The sequence below is a fragment of the Plecotus auritus genome (genome assembly GCF_963455305.1).
Source record: "Plecotus auritus genome assembly, chromosome: X".
In the NCBI taxonomy this organism is placed as follows: Eukaryota; Metazoa; Chordata; class Mammalia; order Chiroptera; family Vespertilionidae; genus Plecotus; species Plecotus auritus.
Genome location: NC_137784.1, coordinates 83,456,682 through 83,471,872, shown reverse-complemented (window position 1 = coordinate 83,471,872; position 15,191 = coordinate 83,456,682). Strand labels below are relative to the sequence as shown.

Here is a 15,191-nt window from a genome sequence, read left to right as displayed (position 1 = left end):
GGGCCTATTGTGGTGGGGCAGGCTGATCGGGGGCAAGGCTGGCTGGAGGGAAGGGAGGGGACATTTGGCTGACAGCCAGCTCTTAATCAGAGTGGGAGAGTCTGATCAGGGGCAGGCCAGCAGGCGGGAGGGGCCGTGAAAATGGCCGGCTGGCCCCACCCCCTGATTGGCTGGTTTGTTGGCCACAGTGGGCATCATAGCAACCAGTCGTTATGGTCATTATGGCCATTATGGTCACTGGCTTTCTCTCCCCCTTCCCCACCCCGCCCAAGGGCTACAAACTCCTTTTATTTATTTATTTTTTCAATTTTTTTATTGAATAAGGTATTACATATGTGTCCATATCCCCCATTGCCCCCCCACCCCACTCCCATACTTTCCCTCATCCTCCAGTGTCTTGCGTCCATTGCTTATGCTTATATGCATGCATACAAGTCCTTCGGTTGATCTCTTCAGTCACTGGCTTTTTATATATATAGATAGTACTGGAAGTACTAGCCAGAGCAATAAAGCAAGAGAAAGAAATAAAAGGAATCCAAATAGGGAAGGAAGAAGTCAAACTGTCACTTTTTGTGGATGACATGATGCTGTATATAGAAAACCCTAAAGACTCTACAAAAAAACTACTGGAAACAATAAACAAATACGGTCAAGTTGCAGGATACAAAATAAATGTACAAAAATCCATTGCCTTCCTATATACCAACAAAACTTCAGAAAAAGAAATGGAGAAAACAATTCCTTTTGCAATTGCAACCAAAAGAATAAAATACCTAGGACTAAACTTAACAAAGAATGTGGAAGACCTATATACTGAAAATTACAAACATTATTAAAAGAGATTGAAAAAAGATGGAACAAAATGGAAAAATATCCCATGTTAATGGATTGGAAGAATCAACATAGTCAAAATGGCCATTTTACCCAAAACAATATACAGATTTAATGCAATCCCCATCAAAATTCCAATGTCAGTTTTTAAATAAATAGAACAAGAAATCATCAGATTCGTATGGAACCACAAAAGACCCAGAATAGCCAAAGCAATCCTGAAAAAAAAAGAACAAGGCTGGAGGTATCACACTACCTGACTTCAAAATATACTACAGAGCTACAATAATCAAAACAGCATGGTATTGGCAGAGAAACAGACACACAGATCAACGGAACAGAATAAAGAGCCCAGCTATAAAACCACACATATATGGACAGATAATTTTCCACAGAGGAGCCAGAAATGAACATTGGAGTAAAGATAGTCTCTTCAATAAATGGTGCTGGGAAAACTGGAAAGCCACATGCAAACAAATAAAACTGGATTGCAGTTTGTCCCCAGGTACAAAAATTAATTCAAAATGTATCAAAGACTTAGACATAAGACCTGAAACTATAAGTCACATAGAAAAAAATATAGGTACCAAACTTATGGACCTGGGTGGTAGAGAACATTTTATGGACTTGACCCCAAAGGCAAGGGATGTAAAGGCAAAAATAAATGAATGGGACTATATCAAACTGAAGAGCTTCTGCACAGCAAAAGAAACGGACAACAAAACAAACAGGCAGCCAACCAGATGGGAGATGATATTTGCAAACAGTAGCTACGACAAAGGTTTAACTTCCAAACTATATAAAGAACTCATAAAACTCAACACCAAACAAATAAACAATCCAATCAAAAAGTGGGCAGAGGACCTGAAAATACACCTCTCCCAAGAAGACATACAAACAGCCAAGAAATATATGAAAAAGATGTTCAACCTCACCGGCAATCAGGGAAATGCAAATTAAAACTACAATGAGATACCACCTTAGACCAGTTAGAGTGGCCATTATCAACAAGACAAGCAACAAGTGTTGGAGAGGTTGTGGAAAAAAGGGAACCCTCATTCACTGATGGTGGGAATGTAGACTGGTACAACCACTATGGAAAGCAATCTTGTGATTCCTCAAAAAATTAAAAATAGAGCTACCATACGACCCAACAACCCCACTCCTGGGTATATACCCAAAAAACTCGAAATCATTTATACGCAAAGATATATGCACCCCTATGCTCAATGCAGCATTATTCATGGTGGCCAAGAGTTGGAAACAGCCAAAGTGCCCTGCAATAGAGGACTGGATAAAGAAGATGTGGTATATATACACAATGGAATACTACACAGCCATAAGAAAGGATGTAAGAGCGTCATTTACAACAACATGGATGGACCTTGAGAACATTATGTGAAGTGAAATAAGACAGAAAAAGCCAAGAACTATATGATTTCACTCATATGTGGGATATAAAATGGAAATTTATGTACCCAAACAGCAGTGTGGTGGTTGCCAGAGGGAGGGGGGTGGGGGAAGAAAAGGGTCTTAATATGAGGTGACAGGAGATTTGACTTTGGGTGGTGGGCACATGGTTCTATATACAGATTTTGTAAATTAGTAATCCACACATGAAACCTATATGTTCATGTAGACTAATGTCACCCCAATAAAATTTTTTAAAAAAGAATTACTTGTGGAGTTGGTTAAAAAAAAAAAAAACAGAATTTTTTAGTCCTACCTCCAGACAAAGTGAAGTCAGTGTCATATAGAATGTATGTCATTATTTAGAAATATAGTTGTGTAAGCTACCTTTTTATCTGTCTCACGTATGCTGTCTAGGCTGTATATTCCACTTAGGGAACTGAAAACAATGTTTTCCACAGGGTATGACTTAAGGAACTTATTTCAAACTTTTAACTCAGATATTTCTTTACTTTCTGCTTTAATTTTTAATTAACCGTATATGATACCTAGCATTATATTGCCATTGGAGAACTCAAATGGCTTGGTTCAGTGACTTTAGTAAAAGTTCACACAAAATAGTTTTTCTGATTATAATAATGATACTGTCTATTGTGAAAAATTTAGGAAATAATACATTAAAAGTATAAATAAGTAAATCACAAATACCTATAATCCTACCAACCAGACATCAGTCTCTTAAATAATCTCTATAGTTATGTTTGGAGTAGGATGTTAGGATCTTTAAAAATCTTGGAAGTGTCAGACTTTAATGAATAAAGACTGTAGAATTAGTCCTATTGTTAGTGACTTAGGCATAAATATAATAGTAATCTTTTCTATACTTCTGCTGATATTTTTAAACATTATTTTATTAAAATTAATTCACAGAAAACATTACTTTAGTGCTTTTACTAAATTACCAACTAAAATATTTGCATTGTGCCTAGAATAGGAATACAAAAGGGATTCACAAATGTGTACCTGTCAAAATCAATGTGCATGCAGATGGTGTTTTCAAACCTTCTGTCTTATTATTTTTAACATTATTTTAATTTTATTTTTTAAATAGAAAACTGATTTTAATGATTATAGGAGATGTCAAGGATATGAAACAAATGTTAAATTGCCCTGTAGATCCAGCATAGAGACAGTATATCATAGTGGTTAAGAGTAAGGGCTCTGGCCGAAACCGGTTTGGCTCAGTGGATAGAGCGTCGGCCTGCGGACTGAAAGGTCCCGGGTTCGATTCCGGTCAAGGGCATGTACCTTGGTTGCGGGCATGTCCCCAGTAGGGGGTATGCAAGAGGCAGCCGATCGATGTTTCTCTCTCATCGATGTTTCTAACTCTCTATCCCTCTCCCTTCCTCTCTGTAAAAAATCAATAAAATATATTAAAAAAAAAAAAAGAGTAAGGGCTCTGTTAAAAGACCCCGAATAGCCACAGCAATCCTGAGAAAGAAGAATAAAGTAGGAGGGATCTCAATACCAGATTTCAAGCTGTATTACAAAGCCACTGTCCTCAAAACAGCCTGGTACTGGCACAAGAACAGACATATAGATCAATGGAATAGAATAGAGAATCCAGGTATCGACCCAACCCAATATGCGCAATTAATATTTGACAAAGGAGGCATGAGCATACAATGGAGTCAAGACAGTCTCTTCAATAAATGGTGTTGGGAAAATTGGACAGATACATGCAAAAAAATGAAACTAGATCACCAACTTACACCATACACAAAAATAAACTCAAAATGGATACAGGACTTAAATATAAGACGGGAAACCATAAAAATACTAGAGGAATCCACAGGCAGCAAAATCTCAGACGTATGCCAAAAGAACTTTTTCACTGATACTGCCCCTAGGGCAATGGAAGCCAAAGAGAAAATAAACAAATGGGACTACATCAAAATAAAAAGCTTTTGCACAGTAAAAGAAACCATCAACAAAACAACAAGAAACTCCACTGTATGGGAGAACATATTTGCAAATGGTATCACTGATAAAGGTTTAATCTCCAACATCTACAGGCAGCTTATACAACTTAATAAAAGGAAGATAAATGATCCAATAAAAAATATGGGCAACGGACGTAAATAGAATCTTTTCGAAAGAAGACAGAAGGAAGGCCAAGAGACACATGAAAACATGCTCAAAGTCACTAATTATCCGAGAGATGCAAATCAAAAGGACAATGCGATACCATCTCACTCCTGTCAGAATGGCTATCATCAACAAATCAACAAACGACAAGTGTTGGCGAGGATGCAGAGAAAAAGGAACCCTCGTGCACTACTGGTGGGAATGCAGACTGGTGCAGCCACTGTGGAGAACAGTATGGAGTTTCCTCAAAAAACTGAAAATGGAACTCCCATTTGACCCAGTAATCCCACTCCTAGGAATATATCCCAAGAAACTAGAAACACCAATCAGAAAGGATATATGCACCCCTATGTTCATAGCAGCACAATTTACAATAGCTAAGATTTGGAAACAACCTAGGTGCCCATCAGCAGATGACTGGATCAGAAAACTATGGTACATCTACACAATGGAATACTATGCTGCCATAAAAAAGAAGGAATTACTACCATTTGAAGGCACCTGGATGGAATTAGAGAACATTATGCTAAGTGAAATAAGCCAGTCAATGAAAGAAAAATACCACATGATCTCACTCATTTGGGGATAATGAAAAACATTATAAACTGATGAACAAAAAGATAGATACAGAGGCAGTAAAGCATCAAACAGACTGTCAAATTACAGCGGTAAGGTTAGGGAGAGGAGGGGAAAATAAGAGATCAACTGAAGGACTTATATGCATGCATATAAGAGTAACCAACGGATGCAAAACATTGGGGGGTGAGGGCATGTATGGAAGTGGGGTGGGGGGGCAATGGTAAGATATGTACACATATAATACCTTAATAAAAAAAATAAATAAAAATAAAAATAAAAAAATAAAAAATAAAAAGAGTAAGGGCTCTGCAGTTACGCTGCCTAGACTTGTTATCTATCATTTACTTTCTAACTCTGTGGCTTCTGGCATATCATTTAAACTCTCAATACCTCATTTTCCTTATCTTTAAAATGAGAGTAATAATAATGCTACCTCATTAGGTTGTTACAAGGATTAAGTAGCTTAATACATGTAAAAGAGCTTGGAACAGTGCCTGGCACTTATTAAGCACTCAACATATGTTAGTTATTATTGGTCCTTTAAAATTTTAATTTTTCTAGGCATGAATATCACTTCTAATAACAATGTTGAATAAGTTACTAATAAAACTTACTACATTGGAAACTAATTAATTTGGAAAAGGTGGAATAAGTGGTGATAAAACTATCTTCTCTCACAGTATGGTCTGGTAGTCTGCTATAGAAATGAATAATTGACACAAATTGAACGAAGAGGCTCCTGTTTATATTTTAAAAGTCCTAGTTGAGAGAGAGATCCAAGATGGCGGTGTAGGTAAACACCTAAACTGCTGCCTCGCACAACAATTTCAAAACTACAACTAAAAGACAAAACGTCTATCACCCAGAACCACGGGAAAGCTGGCTGAATGGAAGTTCTACAACTAGAAGGAAAGAGCAAACAGCATTGAGGGGTGCGCAAGTGCTGAAAAGCTGAGGTACGGAGACGCAGGAATAGGGCTGGCGACGGGTGACTAGGAGCACTGCTGATTTCAACCTGAAGGGAGATAAGCTCCCGATTACTCCGAACTCCAGTTTCTGGGAGACGCGGGGGACCCAAACTCCTACAGGGAGAAGCTGGACTGTCTGCCGTGGGGTTGGAAAGTGAGGGAGGCTTGCTTGCAGGGCTGCGCCCAGGAACAATTGTTTATTGTGCTGGGGCACCGGACACGGGGACAGGGTCGGAGACACAGAGCCCGCTTACTGGCAGCCATCGCTGTTTGCCACGCCCTAGCCTAGTCACGCCCTGAGACCCTGCCCTGCACAATCTACGAACCCACCCAAGCTCCAAGCAGCGGCTTTAGCATATGAATGGCCTGCCCTATCGCAGTTTAACCTAGCAAACTTGCAGCCCAGGTCAGACAGCTCCAAAACCTCCAAACCCCAAGCAAAGAGGAGAAAACTGTAGTTCTTGCTGTAGCTCCTGCTGGGTGGCCTCATACAGTAGCTGACCTGCACCCCATTGGAGATCCAGAAGCCAGTGTACCTAGTGGTCAGTGTGAGACACCAGATTTCAACTACTCACATCCATAAGTGACACATTCAAGAGGCAGACTCAGTGAGCACCAAAGCCCCACTGAAACAAGTCCTACACCATAAGCGTGTCTCCAGTGCAGCAGTTCTTCCATTATAGACACAGCAGGTCCTCACAGCCAATTGGCCTGGAGGTCAATTCCTCCCAGTGTACCAACAGCAATCAAGGCTTAACTACACCAAGACTTTGCACTCAGCCCACAAAGGGGTGTACCAAAGGCGTCCACCTCAGGTGATTGGGGAGGCTGAGCTACTGGCCCCTATAGGTCACCTACCACACTAAGCCACTCCATCAACACAAGGAAGCAACAAAATGCAGAGACAAAGAAACATGTCATGAATGAGAGAAATGGAGGAAAGCAAACTAATGGACGACATAGAGCTCAGAACCACATTTATAAGGTTACTCAAGAATCTTCTAAAAACCGCTGAGAAACTTGATGAGACCTCCGAGGAGCTTAGTGAGACCTTCAAGGACCTTAATGAGAATGCCAAAAAAATGGAAAAGGACCAGTCAGAAATTAAGCATACACTGTCTGAAATAAAGAATATACAGAAACTCAACTGTAGATCAACGTACCCCAAGAATCAAACCAAAGATCTGAAATATGAGGAAACAAAAAACACCCAACCAGAAAAACAAAAAGAAAAAATCCAAAAATATGAAGATAGTGTAAGGAGCCTCTGGGACAACTTTAAGCGTACCAACATCCGAATTTTTGGGGTGCCAGAAGAAGAGAGAGAGCAAAATATTGAAAACCTATTAGAAGAAATAATGACAGAAAACTTTCCCAACCTGGTGAAAGAAATAGACTTACAAGTTCAGGAAGCACACAGAACCCCATACAAGAGGAATCTAAAGAGGACCACACCAAGACACATCATAATTAAAATGCCAAGGGCAAAAGACAAAGAGAGAATCTTGAAAGCAGCAAGAGAAAAATGGTTAGTTACCTACAAGGGAGCACCCATACGACTGTCAGCTGATTTCTCGGCAGAAACTATGCAGGCCAGAAGGGAGTGGCAAGAAATATTCAAAGTGATGAACAGCAAGAACCTACAACCAAGATTATTCTACCCAGCAAAGCTATCATTCAGAGTTGAAGGTCAGATAAAGAGCTTCACAGACAAGAAAAAGCTAAAGGAGTTCATCACCACCAAACCAGGATTACATGAAATGCTGAAGGGTTTTCTTTAAGAAGAGGAAGAAGAAGAAAAAGGTAAAGATAAAAATTATGAACAACAAAATGACATCAAATACATACCTACCAACAAGTGAATCTAAAAATCAAGTGAATAAAAAATCTGAAGAACAGAATGGACTGGTGAATATAATAGAATCAGGGACATAGAAAGGGAGTGGACTGACAATTCTCAGGGGGGAGGGAGTGTGAGGGGTGTGGAAAGAGAATGGACAAAAATCTTACACCTATGGATGAAGACAGTGGCGGGGGGTAAGGGCATGGGGTGGGGTGGGGAATCAGGTGGAGGGGAGCTATGGGGGAAAAAAAAGAGGAACACCTGTAATAATCTGAACAATAAAAATTTATTAAAAAAATAAAATAAAATAAAAGTCCTAGTTGATGATTTGTTCATTAAATATTTACTTAACATTACAAGCAAAAAGTTTGAAATATTTTCTACCTTTGACAATGAAAGGGGAAAATGGATCCAATATCAGATGCAATAATATAATTAGTATTTTGAGTTGAGATTGTACAGTGAGACTTTAAAAAACAAATATAGCAGAAATTGTTTCATTATTTCAGTATTACTTACCTTATAAAATTGTTGTGATGCCATTTTCTGCAACATATGTGAGTTTGCTAAATTATGAAAAGTTATGTAAAAATATTATTGTGTGGCACATGGTGCCAGCACCCACAGATACTTGATGATGAGGCTTGTGAGAGCTCAATAGTGGGCTGGTGAGAGGGGAATAAACTGAAACCAGTAGAGCTAACCTGGAAGAAGGGTATTCAGAATTCCCAAACATAGTGTCTGAGATAGCAATCAGAACTGCTATTCATGCATCCTCATCCGTTAGGCAGGAACATGGTCAGGGAGAGTTATGGGATGTGAGCAGTGTTTCACAGTAGGAAGATTGAATACTAGAGGTGAAAGGGAGACCCACTTAGGGTGTATTAGGACCCTAGCCCATAGGTGGGGATATAGGAGGCAGGGTCCAGTTCTTGAGGACTGTGGGGGAGTTGGCAGCTAGATGAGGGTTTAGAATACGATAGGGCTCAAAGTCACAGCTGGAAAAGAGAAAATGAACCAGGCACTGTATCAGAGGCTTTCTCATGTCACCTGGACAGTCACAGTACAGGTAATAAAAAAAAAAGCCTGTGCTTCAGTGGACACACTGGATACTGGATTTAGGGAAAGCAGATTAATTCTAAATCCCCATGCTGAAAGGAGCTCTGGCCTCTCATTTGTGAGAGGCAGGGCAGCATGGGCAGGGGGAAGCTATACCTGTAGGCTAAATATCTTCAATAACTGGAGCTGGCATGTAGTCAAGAGTCAATGAATACTAAATGAAGCATGATTTAATTCATACAAATGTTATATTAAAAAGTAGTCACCTTGGAAGGTTATATACATTGATGTAAATTATGCTATCAATGCTCAAAATATCTTGGAATTGCCTTTGGATGTACCACCAAAAAAAAATGGGTATCATTATGGTTTCACTCAGCCTGATTACAAATCAGATTTGTCTCCAAGTAATTTCTAGATACATCTATATATCACATCTACTTTCAAAATATGAAAATTTTTACTATGAGGATATTCAAAAGAATGTGCTACAGGCCCCAAGGCAATTCTAAAAGAGTAGTTTCCAAAGTAATTTGAGCAATAACAAGAGCATTGGAATAAGTGGATAGCTTTCCAAAGTGACTGCTTCAAAAGTGATGCCACTCCTTGGGATGTATATGTTTGAGTGTATTTGTTAAACAAATCACAATAATTTTATAGTAACACACTATACATCTGAAGCATATTATAAATTGGACTTCTTCAAATCCAAGTTATGCTGGCATAAAATAGTATAGATTCATACTAAGCTAAATTGGAGTAAAAGTATAATTGGCACTTTAGCAAAAAAAATTGTATTAAATCAACTGTAATAATAATCTGTAAACACAAAATAATAAATCATGACAAGTTTGTTGATATTGTATTTTGAGAAACAAAAGAATCACCAATATTTTGTCAATAACTAAATACTTCTAAACATTAAAAGAGAAAAATAATGTGAATTTTTGAAAAAATATTCTAAATTAAATGGAAATAAAGATTGTATGACAAACCTACAGCCAACATCATTCTCAATGTGCAAAAACTAGAATCATTTCCCCTAAGACAGGAACAAGACAGGCATGGCCACTTTCACCACTCCTCTTCGACATAGTACTGGAAGTGCTAGCCATAGCGATCAGACAACAAGAAGAAATAAAAAGCATCCAAATTGGAAAAGAAGAAGTAAAACTGTCACTATTCGTAGATGACATGATTATATACATTGGAAACCTAAACACTCAATCAAAAAACCAATAGATTTAATAAATGAATTCAACAATGTAGCAAGATACAAAATTAACACCCATAAATCTATGGCCTTTTTATACACCAATAATGAAGTTACAGGAAGAGAAAAAACAGAAACACTCCCATTTTCCATTGTACAAAAAAAAAAACTTAAGATACCTAGGAATAAACTTAAGTAAGGAGGTAAAAGATCTGGACCCGGAAAACTACAGGACGTTGAAAAATGAGATGGAGGAAGACAAACAAATGGAAGAATATACGTGTTCATGGATTGGTAGAATCAACATCATTAAAATATCCATACTACCCAAAGCAATCTATAGATTTAATGGAATCCCCATTAAAATACCAACAGCATATTTCACAGACCTAGAAAAAAACTCTCCAAAAATTCATATGGAATAAAAAAAGACGTCAAATAGCCACAGCAACCTTAAGAAAGAAGAACAAAGTTGGAGGGATCAAAATACTAGATATCAAGCTATATTACAAAGCCACTGTTCTCAAAACTGCCTGGGACTGGCACAAGAACAGACATATAGACCAATGGAACAGAACAGAGAACCCAGAAATCAACCCAAGCCATTATGCTCAATTAATATTTGACAAAGGAGACAAGAGCATACAATGGAGTCAAGACAGTCTCTTCAATAACTGGTGGAGGGAAAATTGGACAGTTACATGCAAAAAAATGAAACTGGACCACCAACTTACACCATACACAAAAATAAACTCAAAGTGGGTAAAGGACTTAAACATAAGGTGGGAAACCATAAAAATCTTAGAAGAATCCATAGGCAGCAAAATATCAGACATATGTCGTACTAATATCTTTACTAATACAGCTCCTAGGGCAATGGTAACTAAGGAGAAAATAAACAAATGGTACTACATCAAAATAAAAAGCTTCTGCACAGCAAAAGAAACCATGAACAAAACAACAAGAAAGCCCACTGCATGGGAGAACGTATTTGCTAATGTTATATCCAACAAGGGTCTAATCTCCAAAATTTATAGGGAACTCATACATCTTAACAAAAGGAAGATAAACAATCCAATAAAAAAATGGGCAAAGGACCTAAATAGACACTTTTTGAAAGTGGACATTCAGAAAGCCAAGAGACATATGAAAACATGCTCAAAGTCACTAATCATCCGAGAGATGCAAATCAAAACGACAATGAGATACCATATCACACCTGTCAGAATGGCTATCATCAACAAATCAACAAATGCCAAGGATTTGGAGAAAAAGGAACTTTCGTGCACTGCTGGTGGAAATGCAGACTGATGCAGCCACTGTGAAAAACAGTATGGAGTCTCCTCAAAATATTAAAAATGGAACTCCCATTTGACCCAGTGATCCCTCTAATAGGAATATATCCCAAGAAATCAGAAACACCAGTCAGAAAGGACATAAGCACCCCTATGTTCATAGCAGCACAATTTACAATAGCCAAGATTTGGAAACAACCTAAGTGCCCATCAGCAGATGAGTAGATTAAAAAAACAGTGGTATATCTACACAATGGAATACCATGCTGCTGTAAAAAGGAAGAACTCCTATCATTTGAAACAGCATGGATGGACCTGGAGAGCATTATGCTAAGCAAAATAAGTCAGTCAGAGAAATATAAATATCACATGATCTCACTCATTTGTGGAATATAATGAACTACATAAACTGATGAACAAAAATAGATCCAGAGACAGAGAAGTATCCAACAGACCTTCAAACTTCAGAGGGAAGGTAGAAGAGGGTGGGGTGGGGAGTAAGAGATCAACCAAAGGACTTGTATGCATGCATACTAGTATAAGTATAACCAATGTACTCAGACACTAGGGGGTTGGGGGCATGTGCTGGGGGGTAGGGTGGCCAATGGGGAAAAAGGATACATATGTAATACTATATGTAATACTTTAAACAATAAAGAATAAAGAAGTAAATAAAGATTGTACCAGCTTTTGTAGAAGTCTAACAAATTATGAATAATTTACTAACAGTTATTAAAAATATGTTAAAGTTCATTTGACACAAACAGATAACATTGGAAAAAACTAAAGCAAGATGTCTTTTTATTAACTATGCAGTGTTATTTGTAGGGCTATCTGTTATTTGTAAATTTGATACACATTAAGTTCATCTTGAGCCTGGAAATCAAAGTCCTTCAGGATATAACCCCAACCTAATTTTCTGCCCTTCCCTCCTATAATTCTCCTACATGTAATTTGTATTCTGTTAAAAACTGAACTTCTCATTAAATATACCCTATAATCTTCTGCTCTTGTACCTTGAAATACATTCTTCCTTTTTCCTAGACTACTCAGGTACTATAGTGTAGGGATAAAAATGTATTCTAGAGCCACAATGCTTATGTTTGGGAATCTGGCATTGCCATTGAAATAGTCTAAGAATAAATTTAAGAAAAACTTAAGTAGGAGTTTCATTGAAAACAAAATATATTGTTAAATCTTTTATTTGAGATTTGGTTATTGATAAAATACATTTCTAAGCCCTTTATTTTTATTTCTCTCACTTTCCTTTGCTAGGCCAATTCCATGGCAGCATATTCTAGACAAAATCTTTGATTTTCCCACGCCAACCTGAGCCCTTATGGCCTTCATAGATAGAGATATGATTGGGGGACCTCTCTTTGTACTAGTCACAATGAACTAAAGAGAAAACCAGGACATTACCAAAACCTAGGGACTAAACAAGATCAACCAGGATAGCTCCAGACCCATGGTATTGAAGCAATATCAATAACCTGCTTGTGAGGGCTGGGGTCTTGTTTTCTATTTTATTTGCCTCCATTCAAATTGTCAATAGGGGTGGCTTTTTTACTTGAACTAATTGGAGAGAAGTCTAGATAAAATTAGTGAAAACTGTGATTTTTAGACTATTCAGAAAGTAATGGTATTTTATTAATTTAACTATATATAGTAAATAAAATCAGAATAATAAAGAATCACCAAATAGTATTCTTTGGGAACTTGTTTAATAGGTAAACCCATACCCCTTAATAAAATACTATTTATAGCTGAATGATTTCAAAGTAGTCAAAATCCATTTAGTCTCCTAAATAAATTTGGCATTCCTTTTGCAACTTTATTTCCATACTGCCTTATTTAGCAATACCTGTATTAAAATTCTTCTGAAAACTCAAAAGTAAACAATCTCTGCCTATGTCTAAATTAAATTATAATGTATGGGCTAATTGTTTCCCCCTTTTTTACATTTTTGACAACTATACACATCAATAATTCCATGCTCATTAAAAATAATTCATTTTTACTTTATTTTTACAAAACCAAGAATGATTTTTTTTTTAGGTCTCTAACTTTCATTGCCATCCAATGATGTACCAAGTCATGAAGAACTGTGGGAGCTTAACATAGTTTCATTACAAATTTAAAATATATTTAATGGGAGATGATTTTTGAAAGTATATGGAATTTTTCATAAACCTAAAAGTAAACTAATGAGCCTCTTTTAATTTAATATTTCCCCTATTTATTCTTTATTTTAGCTAAACTTAACACACTTGTCAGTAACTTTTTCCTGTCTTTCTGTCTCATTCTCATACTCTACCTCTACCTAAAAAAAGAACTGAGACAGAAAGTTTACCTTCAGTACTTGGAAAATTTTCCCTCAAGTCAAGAGGCCTGTTTTCTTCGTTTGTTTAGGAAAAAGTCTCTGTCCTGAATCCTTTTCACAACAGAAAACTCTTAGGAGAAATGACCCTTACCTCTGGTCAAATTCCGTTCTCTCCCCTCACTCAAATTTCATTTTTTGATAAGTTTTCTCACCTGATGACAGCGACGTACTTTCCCAATTACCCCTTGTTGAGTAGCAGGTTTGGTAGGTACAAATTGTCTTTATACGCTACGCTCCAGTCCACTAAGTGTGGACTGACTGTTTCTCATTCTTCAAGGGATCTTATCTGACCAAGGTCCGTTGGAACCCTCAGGCCCACAGCGTTCACGTTCTAGCGCACAGGACATTGTCCAAGTAACAAGTGGTACAGGCCAATATTTTTTCAGTCTGAACAGCGTTATACCCCCTAAAAATATATCCCAACCAAAGCGTGCTGGTCCAGGATAAATCATGTTTATCCGTGTAAAACAAGGTACAACGGCTACTTTCACTTGGAGCACCCAAATCTATCCATAAGGAAAGGTAGTTTTCACTCTCAAATTCGTGTTAACAATCATCGGAGTGTTGGAGTGGAGTAAAAGCCGTTGGGCAACCTACACTTGTTCATTTTGGCTTTCTGATATTCGATCAGCACCCATCCTCTGTATGATAAAACTCTAACTCACACCCTGATCAACTGAGTTTTGTTAAAGCTTCTTGCTTAGAGTGTCTTGGGCAGGGGAATTTAGGTTCTTTTCTATCTGCGACTTGTGGGTGTTTTTTTGTTATTATTTCTCAGCGTTGTAAGTATCTAGAGTCCTCCCTACTTTCTCTGGTAGCTACGGAATCTGAGGATCCCTTATTTCCCCCACGTAATGTATGGGTTCCTCACCTGGGTCAGTTTTCGGGTCGCTGGCTAGGCTCCGAAAATCGCTCAGAGCTCTGTGTACCTCTGTTGCCTGGGTAACAACTTTGTTCCCACCCCCCTTTCCACCTCTCACCTCCGGGTTCCCGCTTGACTTTCCTGACCAATCATAGAAACATCTTCTTAGAAACAATACCAAAATCAACCAATCCGAGCGCGAACCAGTCAGGTTCAATGGCTGCCCTTTTCACTAACTAGGTCCAGGAGTTAGCTCCAGCCCTGTCAGCTTCACGCCAGCGGGAGTTTGTCCACTGTGCGGTCCGGCTCTTTCCTGCCCAAGTAGGTCCCAGCCCGCCTCTCTGTCCGTTACCTAGTTACTGTGGGGCCCTGATAGTGATCGGCAGCCGCTCTAGCCATTAACTTTGTTTGCGGGGTTTTCGTTTGTCCTGGTCATCCTGCTGCAGGCTCGCTCTTCATTAAGCTTTCCCCTTACATGAATTCCAGATCTGACAACTCCGGAGCAGTGGGAGCGGAAGTGTGGGTTCAGTGGTGCGGGGGTTGGAGGTTTTGCTGCGGCCTATACGCGCTTCCCACGCCCCCTCACTGCCCGACAACAGA

General features: G+C 38.3%; 1 protein-coding gene across 2 annotated transcripts in view; it reads right to left on the bottom strand.

Moving 5' to 3' along the window:
• The window catches only part of DNAAF6 (dynein axonemal assembly factor 6), a 66,497-nt gene extending 51,614 nt beyond the window's left edge, over nt 1–14,883 (bottom strand). The window contains exon 1 of one of the 2 annotated variants that reach the window (XM_080652908.1): nt 14,710–14,883. The gene's annotated coding sequence lies outside the window, so the exon portion shown is untranslated. Of the gene's footprint in view, nt 1–14,600 lie in introns of both variants that reach the window. The other variant, XM_080652909.1, reaches the window with a different exon arrangement.
• Between the last annotated feature and the right edge of the window lie 308 nt (nt 14,884–15,191).